This window comes from Salmo salar, chromosome 17, assembly GCF_965601325.2.
Source record: "Salmo salar chromosome 17, fSalSal1, whole genome shotgun sequence".
NCBI classification, from domain to species: domain Eukaryota; kingdom Metazoa; phylum Chordata; class Actinopteri; order Salmoniformes; family Salmonidae; genus Salmo; species Salmo salar.
Window position 1 is genome coordinate 38,981,387 of NC_138307.1, and position 10,255 is coordinate 38,991,641.

The following is a 10,255-nucleotide window of genomic DNA, read 5'->3' on the forward strand; positions in this document are numbered from 1 at the left end:
TAACAGCGTCTTGAAGGTGATGCTGAAGATTAACGGAGAAACATGAGGGAGTCGGGCAGAGAGGTGGCAGGATGGTTACAATGTTTAAACAGGAAGTGAGAGAGAGTCCATCCTTACAGAGAGGTGACAGGATGGTTACAATGTTTAAACAGGAAGAGAGAGAGAGTCCATCCTTAAACTCACCTGTCAAAACTCATTTAATAAAGGATTGGACCAGCAGTAGAGCTGGATCAGCAGTAGGGTTGGATCAGCAGTAGGATTGGATCAGCAGTAAGGTTGGATCAGCAGTAGGGTTGGATCAGCAGTAGGGTTGGATCAGCAGTAGGGTTGGATTAGCAGTTGGAGCGGATTAGTAGTTGGAGCGGATCAGCTGTAGGATTGGATCAGCAGTAAGGTTGGATCAGCAGTAGGGTTGGATCAGCAGTAGGGTTGGATCAGCAGTAGGGTTGGATCAGCAGTAGGGTTGGATTAGCAGTTGGAGCGGATCAGCTGTAGGATTGGATCAGCAGTAAGGTTGGATCAGCAGTAGGGTTGGATTAGCAGTTGGAGCGGATCAGCTGTAGGATTGGATCAGCAGTAAGGTTGGATCAGCAGTAGGGTTGGATCAGCAGTAGGGTTGGATTAGCAGTTGGAGCGGATCAGCTGTAGGATTGGATTAGCAGTAAGGTTGGATCAGCAGTAGGGTTGGATCAGCAGTAGGGTTGGATCAGCAGTAGGGTTGGATCAGCAGTAGGGTTGGATTAGCAGTTGGAGCGGATCAGCTGTAGGATTGGATCAGCAGTAAGGTTGGATCAGCAGTAGGGTTGGATCAGCAGTAGGGTTGGATCAGCAGTAGGATTGGATCAGCTGTAGGATTGGATCAGCAGTAGGGTTGGATCAGCAGTAAGAGAGGCCAGATCCAGCCCATCTGAGGAATTGGGAGGAGTCCTTGGCAGACAGACAAGCAGACAGACAGACGGGCGGACGGACGGGCGGACGGGCGGGCGGGCGGGCGGGCGGAATGTCCTAATGGCTGAAGTGAATGGCCCTCTATTCCCTAGTACTCTGGTTGAAAGTAGTGCCCTAAACAGGGAATAGGATGCCATTTGGGACAGCGACCCTGTCTATGTTCATATCCGTCAGTTTGCTCTCAGCGTGTCTCTCGTCCCTGAAGGACACCAGACCTCAGACAGCGTCGTCTGAATGTCTCAGCACAGACAGCTGCCTTCGGGCAAAGGGACACATTGGATTTTACTCCGTTTCGGTCTGGTCTATGTCACCTGGTCAGTCTATGTCAAGGAAAGACCTGATGTAATGATTCACCTGGTCGGTCTATGTCAAGGAAAGACCTGATGTAATGAATCACCTGGTCAGTCTATGTCAAGGAAAGAGCTGATGAAATGATTCACCTGATCAGTCTATGTCAAGGAAAGAGCTGATGAAATGATTCACCTGATCAGTCTATGTCAAGGAAAGACCTGATGTAATGATTCACCTGGTCAGTCTATGTCATGGAAAGAGCTGATGTAATGATTCACCTGGTCAGTCTATGTCATTGGAAAGAGCTGATGAAATGATTCACCTGATCAGTCTATGTCAAGGAAAGACCTGATGTAATGATTCACCTGGTCGGTCTATGTCATTGGAAAGAGCTGATGTAATGATTCACCTGGTCAGTCTATGTCATGGAAAGAGCTGATGTCCTTAATGTTTAAATACTCAAGTGTATCCTATTGAGTCTGGAGTAAATAATAATTAAAGGTATCTCATATTTAAAGGGATGGCTTTAGATAAATGTACTTTAAAACCCCATTTTGAATGAGAAAAAAACTCCAAGAGGAAATGTGTTGGCTAGCAAGTGGGAGGGTTTTCAGCGGTTGAATGAAATGTATTCAGTGCTGTATTCAGAGCTCGTTGAGCACCTGCGCAAGGTAAGTCTGAATACCAAATACTGAGAAGTGCTTAAATAAAAAAAAATACGTAGGAAAGGTATACTTTTCCTTAGTCTGAATTGGGCCCTCTATGCCCATACAGCTTTGAATACTCAAAAGAGAGCAGGCAGAAACGAAGCATTCATTCCAAATGGCACCCTATATAGTGCACTACTTTAGAGCTGAGACCATAAGGGCTCTGGTCAAAGGCAGTGCACTACATAGAAGGGGTTCCATTTGGGACAGAGACAGATTTTCACTCATCCTATTCTCTATTTCTCTGTTCGTTTCTCTTCGTCAGTCTCCAGGGTGAGAGTGAGGGACTTAGGAGGAGACGGCCGCCTCTCTGGTGGTGGATCATGGGTAATTGAAAGTGGTGTCACAGACGCTTGGCGTTTGACAGTTGTGGAGGTTTGAAGCCTCTGTCAAGGTATTTTCCTTTAGTTACCAATTGCTTGTTGTCCACAGAATGCACTCTCTCTCTCTCTCTCTCTCTCTCTCTCTCTCTCGCTGTATTCTCCCCCGCCACCAACCAGGGCTGTCTCACTGTATTCCCAGCTAGCACGTAACGTTCTGAGAACCATATGTTGGTGAGAGCGTGGTTGTCCTTAGTTTTTGTTGTTGTTGTTGTTGTTGTATACAACCTTTCTACAACTTTCTAGGAATGGCCCAGGATAGTTACTTGGGTTTGGAACATGCCTCAGCACATTTTTTGGGAATGTTTTTCAAATAGTTCAGAGAACGTTAAAAAACAACGTTCTTCTGTGAGAATTTCAGTCCTTCAGCGTAACGTTTCCTACGTGGTTCTATTTAAGTCATGTTCTCAAATTGTTCCGAGAACGTTAAGAAACAACGTTCTTCTGTGAGAATTTCAGTCCTTCAGCGTAACGTTTCCTACGTGGTTCTATTTAAATCATGTTCTCAAATTGTTCCGAGAACGTTAAAAAAAACGTTCCATAAAAATAAAAAAAACACAAGAAAACTTGAGTGATGTTCAGACAACGTTCTAAAAGAGTTATTTAAAAACATACACATTCTCAGTGTCAACAACAAAACTCTCTCTATCCTCTACCTGGTTAAGCGTGTTCAGGTGTGTTGCCCACGCCCACTAATTGGCCACACCTGATCTTAATGAGTGTTTTTGTTTCCTTTGAAATGGGCTTCTGATTGAACAGACTCGCATGAACAGCGTTGTATGTGTGAAAGAACAGGGCATGCTTGCTCCAAACCCGAGGCGCGGTGGGCTCATTCAATAGATAGAGAACAGAATATCATAGGTGGGAATTCTAGTGGTTAGAGCGTTGGGTCAGTAACCGAAAGGTTGCTGGATCGAATCCCCTGAGCTGACAAGGTAAAAATCTGTCGTTCTGCCCCTCAACAAGGCAGTTAACCCACTGTTCCTAGGCCGTCATTGTAAATAAGAATGTATTCTTAACTGACTTGCCTGGTTAAATAAATAAAATAAAAATGTGTTTGAATGATTTAATGCCGAAGGACACATGGAAATTAATTTCCTATCTGTGATTGGAGTTAAAAAACAGTTGACTCAAAATAAGATAGCAGGGTTGTTAAATGCCTTATTGAAACCTTCTCAGAACCTCCCTGGAAAACATTTAACCAGATTAAAACCTTCTCAGAACCTCCCTGGAAAACATTCAACCAGATTAAAACCTTCTCAGAACCTCCCTGGAAAACCTTCAACCAGATTAAAACCTTCTCAGAACCTCCCTGGAAAACATTCAACCAGATTAAAACCTTCTCAGAACCTCCCTGGAAAACATTCAACCAGATTAAAACCTTCTCAGAACCTCCCTGGAAAACATTAAACCAGATTAAAACCTTCTCAGAACCTCCCTGGAAAACATTCAACCAGATTAAAACCTTCTCAGAACCTCCCTGGAAAACATTCAACCAGATTAAAACCTTCTCAGAACCTCCCTGGAAAACATTCAACCAGATTAAAACCTTCTCAGAACCTCCCTGGAAAACATTCAACCAGATTAAAACCTTCTCAGAACCTCCCTGGAAAACATTCAACCAGATTAAAACCTTCTCAGAACCTCCCTGGAAAACATTCAACCAGATTAAAACCTTCTCAGAACCTCCCTGGAAAACATTCAACCAGATTAAAACCTTCTCAGAACCTCCCTGGAAAACCTTCAACCAGATTAAAACCTTCTCAGAACCTCCCTGGAAAACATTCAACCAGATTAAAACCTTCTCAGAACCTCCCTGGAAAACATTCAACCAGATTAAAACCTTCTCAGAACCTCCCTGGAACCAAAATAAATGTACGTTCCCAGAACAGGAGAAATGTTCAGTTTCACCGGTCAGGAAACATACGGCTTTGTTCCCACAACCAATGTGAAGCGTTAAAAACACACATTTGCACAACGTCCAAGGAACCAAATGTGCTATCTGGGTTATCTTTGGTGTTTCTTCTCATACATCAAGGGTGTAGGGCTGTATATAGGACACACTTCAAGGGTGTAGGGCTGTATATAGGACACACTTCAAGGGTGTAGGGCTGTATATAGGACACACTTCAAGGGTGTAGGGCTGTATATAGGACACATCAAGGGTGTAGGGCTGTATATAGGACACATCAAGAGTGTAGGGCTGTATATAGGACACACATCAAGGGTGTAGGGCGTCATTGAGGACACCCCCCAACAGTATTGTGCTCCTCTGGCTTCCATTCTAAATCTCTTCCTCCCTCTGAATGAAATCCGTCATGGGATTTCCTCTCCGCCGGACACAGTTGTCTCTCAAGCCATATTATTTCACAGGTTATTTGTCTTGTGATAGAGAAGGAGGGGGAATAGTCCTCAGGCTCTCTCCAATCCCAACCCTCCCCCCCACGTTTCCAGCCCCCCTCTCCAGTACCTGTCTCCAGTCAGTACTCTACCCCATCAGTCAATCCTCTTGCTACCCCCCCCATCCATTTGCCTCTCCAGAACCTACCCCCCCCTCATCCATCTCCCCTCAGTTATCCAGAGTAGATCGGTGACATCCCCAAAAATCTCATCGACCTCAGTCAGTCAATACCCCATCAGTCAATACCCCGTCAGTCAATACCCTGTCAGTCAATAATACCCCATCAGTCAATACCCCGTCAGTCAATAACCCGTCAGTCAATACCCTGTCAGTCAATAATACCCCATCAGTCAATACCCCATCAGTCAATAATACCCCATCAGTCAATAATACCCCATCAGTCAATAATACCCCGTCAGTCAATACCCCGTCAGTCAATACCCCGTCAGTCAATACCCTGTCAGTCAATAATACCCCGTCAGTCAATAATACCCCATCAGTCAATAATACCCCGTCAGTCAATAATACGCCATCAGTCAATAATACCCCATCAGTCAATAATACCCCATCAGTCAATAATACCCCATCAGTCAATAATACCCCATCAGTCAATACCCCGTCAGTCAATACCCTGTCAGTCAATAATACCCCGTCAGTCAATAATACCCCATCAGTCAATAATACCCCATCAGTCAATACCCCGTCAGTCAATACCCCGTCAGTCAATACCCTGTCAGTCAATAATACCCCGTCAGTCAATAATACCCCGTCAGTCAATAATACCCCGTCAGTCAATAATACCCCATCAGTCAATAATACCCCATCAGTCAATAATACCCCATCAGTCAATACCCTGTCAGTCAATAATACCCCGTCAGTCAATAATACCCCATCAGTCAATACCCCGTCAGTCAATACCCTCTCAGTCAATAATACCCCGTCAGTCAATAATACCCCATCAGTCAATAATACCCCATCAGTCAATACCCCGTCAGTCAATACCCCGTCAGTCAATACCCTGTCAGTCAATAATACCCCGTCAGTCAATAATACCCCGTCAGTCAATAATACCCCGTCAGTCAATAATACCCCATCAGTCAATAATACCCCATCAGTCAATAATACCCCATCAGTCAATACCCTGTCAGTCAATAATACCCCGTCAGTCAATAATACCCCATCAGTCAATACCCCGTCAGTCAATACCCCGTCAGTCAATAATACCCCGTCAGTCAATAATACCCCATCAGTCAATAATACCCCATCAGTCAATAATACCCCGTCAGTCAATAATACCCCATCAGTCAATAATACCCCATCAGTCAATACCCCGTCAGTCAATACCCCGTCAGTCAATACCCTGTCAGTCAATAATACCCCGTCAGTCAATAATACCCCGTCAGTCAATAATACCCCGTCAGTCAATAATACCCCATCAGTCAATAATACCCCATCAGTCAATAATACCCCATCAGTCAATACCCTGTCAGTCAATAATACCCCGTCAGTCAATAATACCCCATCAGTCAATACCCCGTCAGTCAATACCCCGTCAGTCAATACCCCGTCAGTCAATAATACCCCGTCAGTCAATAATACCCCATCAGTCAATAATACCCCATCAGTCAATAATACCCCATCAGTCAATAATACCCCGTCAGTCAATACCCTGTCAGTCAATAATACCCCGTCAGTCAATACCCCGTCAGTCAATAATACCCCGTCAGTCAATAATACCCCGTCAGTCAATAATACCCCGTCAGTCAATACCCCGTCAGTCAATAATACCCCATCAGTCAATAATACCCCGTCAGTCAATAATACCCCGTCAGTCAATAATACCCCATCAGTCAATAATACCCCGTCAGTCAATAATACCCCGTCAGTCAATAATACCCCGTCAGTCAATAATACCCCGTCAGTCAATAATACCCCGTCAGTCAATAATACCCCGTCAGTCAATAATACCCCCTCAGTCAATAATACCCCGTCAGTCAATAATACCCCGTCAGTCAATACCCCGTCAGTCAATAATACCCCGTCAGTCAATAATACCCCGTCAGTCAATAATACCCCGTCAGTCAATACCCCGTCAGTCAATAATACCCCGTCAGTCAATAATACCCCGTCAGTCAATACCCCGTCAGTCAATAATACCCCGTCAGTCAATAATACCCCGTCAGTCAATAATACCCCGTCAGTCAATAATACCCCGTCAGTCAATAATACCCCATCAGTCAATAATACCCCATCAGTCAATAATACCCCGTCAGTCAATACCCTGTCAGTCAATAATACCCCGTCAGTCAATAATACCCCATCAGTCAATAATACCCCATCAGTCAATAATACCCCGTCAGTCAATACCCTGTCAGTCAATAATACCCCGTCAGTCAATAATACCCCGTCAGTCAATAATACCCCGTCAGTCAATACCCCGTCAGTCAATAATACCCCGTCAGTCAATAATACCCCGTCAGTCAATAATACCCCGTCAGTCAATAATACCCCGTCAGTCAATAATACCCCGTCAGTCAATAATACCCCGTCAGTCAATAATACCCCGTCAGTCAATAATACCCCGTCAGTCAATAATACCCCGTCAGTCAATAATACCCCGTCAGTCAATAATACCCCGTCAGTCAAAAATACCCCGTCAGTCAAAAATACCCCGTCAGTCAATAATACCCCGTCAGTCAATAATACCCCGTCAGTCAATAATACCCCGTCAGTCAATAATACCCCGTCAGTCAATACCCCGTCAGTCAATACCCCGTCAGTCAATAATACCCCGTCAGTCAATAATACCCCATCAGTCAATAATACCCCGTCAGTCAATACCCCGTCAGTCAATACCCTGTCAGTCAATAATACCCCGTCAGTCAATAATACCCCGTCAGTCAATAATACCCCGTCAGTCAATAATACCCCATCAGTCAATAATACCCCATCAGTCAATACCCCGTCAGTCAATACCCCATCAGTCAATAATACCCCGTCAGTCAATAATACCCCGTCAGTCAATACCCCGTCAGTCAATAATACCCCGTCAGTCAATAATACCCCATCAGTCAATAATACCCCATCAGTCAATAATACCCCATCAGTCAATAATACCCCATCAGTCAATAATACCCCATCAGTCAAAAATACCCCATCAGTCAATACCCTGTCAGTCAATAATACCCCATCAGTCAATAATACCCCGTCAGTCAATACCCCGTCAGTCAATAATACCCCATCAGTCAATAATACCCCGTCAGTCAATACCCCGTCAGTCAATAATACCCCATCAGTCAATAATACCCCGTCAGTCAATAATACCCCGTCAGTCAATAATACCCCATCAGTCAATAATACCCCATCAGTCAATAATACCCCATCAGTCAATAATACCCCGTCAGTCAATAATACCCCGTCAGTCAATAATACCCCGTCAGTCAATAATACCCCATCAGTCAATACCCCGTCAGTCAATAATACCCCATCAGTCAATAATACCCCATCAGTCAGCTGAGAGAGGAGTTGCACCCCAAATGGCTCTCTCTCTCTCTCTCTCTCTCTCGCTCTCCTCTCGCTCTCCTCTCTCTGTCCTCTCTCTCTGTCCTCTCTCTCTGTGTCCTCTCTCTCTGTCCTCTCTCTCTCTGTCCTCTCTCTCTGTCCTCTCTCTCTCTCTCTCGCTCTCCTCTCGCTCTCCTCTCTCTGTCCTCTCTCTCTGTCCTCTCTCTCTCTCTCTCCTCTCTCTCTCTGTCCTCTCTCTCTCTCTCTCGCTCTCCTCTCTCTGTCCTCTCTCTCTCTGTCCTCTCTCTCTCTTTCTTTTTGCGTGTGTGTCAGCATCTAATTACCATATCTCCATGGGCTGTCAGGCTGAGGAAACTAATGCTCTCCTTCCTGTTTAGTCTCCCCCCACATCTGGAACCATCGCAGGCTGAGGAAACTAATGCTCTCCTTCCTGTTTAGTCTCCCCCCCACATCTGGAACCATCGCAGGCTGAGGAAACTAATGCTCTCCTTCCTGTTTAGTGTCTCCCCCCCACATCTGGAACCATCGCAGGCTGAGGAAACTAATGCTCTCCTTCCTGTTTAGTCCCCCCCCCCCCCCCCCACATCTGGAACCATCGCAGGCTGAGGAAACTAATGCTCTCCTTCCTGTTTAGTCTCCCCCCACATCTGGAACCATCGCAGGCTGAGGAAACTAATGCTCTCCTTCCTGTTTAGTCCCCTCCCCCCCCCCCCACATCTGGAACCATCGCAGGCTGAGGAAACTAATGCTCTCCTTCCTGTTTAGTCCCCTCCCACATCTGGAACCATCGCAGGCTGAGGAAACTAATGCTCTCCTTCCTGTTTAGTCCCCTCCCCCCCCCCCCCACATCTGGAACCATCGCAGGCTGAGGAAACTAATGCTCTCCTTCCTGTTTAGTCCCCTCCCCCCCCCCCACATCTGGAACCATCGCAGGCTGAGGAAACTAATGCTCTCCTTCCTGTTTAGTCTCCCCCCCCCACATCTGGAACCATCGCAGGCTGAGGAAACTAATGCTCTCCTTCCTGTTTAGTCCCCTCCCCCCCCCCCCACATCTGGAACCATCGCAGGCTGAGGAAACTAATGCTCTCCTTCCTGTTTAGTCCCCTCCCCCCCCCCCCCACATCTGGAACCATCGCAGGCTGAGGAAACTAATGCTCTCCTTCCTGTTTAGTCCCCTCCCCCCCCCCCCACATCTGGAACCATCGCAGGCTGAGGAAACTAATGCTCTCCTTCCTGTTTAGTCCCCCCCCCCCCACATCTGGAACCATCGCAGGCTGAGGAAACTAATGCTCTCCTTCCTGTTTAGTCTCCCCCCCCCCCCCCCCCACATCTGGAACCATCGCAGGCTGAGGAAACTAATGCTCTCCTTCCTGTTTAGTCCCCCCCCCTCCCCCCCCCCCCCACACATCTGGAACCATCGCAGGCTGAGGAAACTAATGCTCTCCTTCCTGTTTAGTCCCCCCCCCCCCCCCACATCTGGAACCATCGCAGGCTGAGGAAACTAATGCTCTCCTTCCTGTTTAGTCCCCTCCCCCCCCCCCACATCTGGAACCATCGCAGGCTGAGGAAACTAATGCTCTCCTTCCTGTTTAGTCTCCCCCCCCCCCACATCTGGAACCATCGCAGGCTGAGGAAACTAATGCTCTCCTTCCTGTTTAGTCCCCCCCCCCACATCTGGAACCATCGCAGGCTGAGGAAACTAATGCTCTCCTTCCTGTTTAGTCCCCCCCCCCACATCTGGAACCATCGCAGGCTGAGGAAACTAATGCTCTCCTTCCTGTTTAGTCCCCCCCCCCCCACATCTGGAACCATCGCAGGCTGAGGAAACTAATGCTCTCCTTCCTGTTTAGTCCCCCCCCCCCCACATCTGGAACCATCGCAGGCTGAGGAAACTAATGCTCTCCTTCCTGTTTAGTCTCCCCCCCCCCCCCCCACATCTGGAACCATCGCAGGCTGAGGAAACTAATGCTCTCCTTCCTGTTTAGTCTCCCCCCCACATCTGGAAC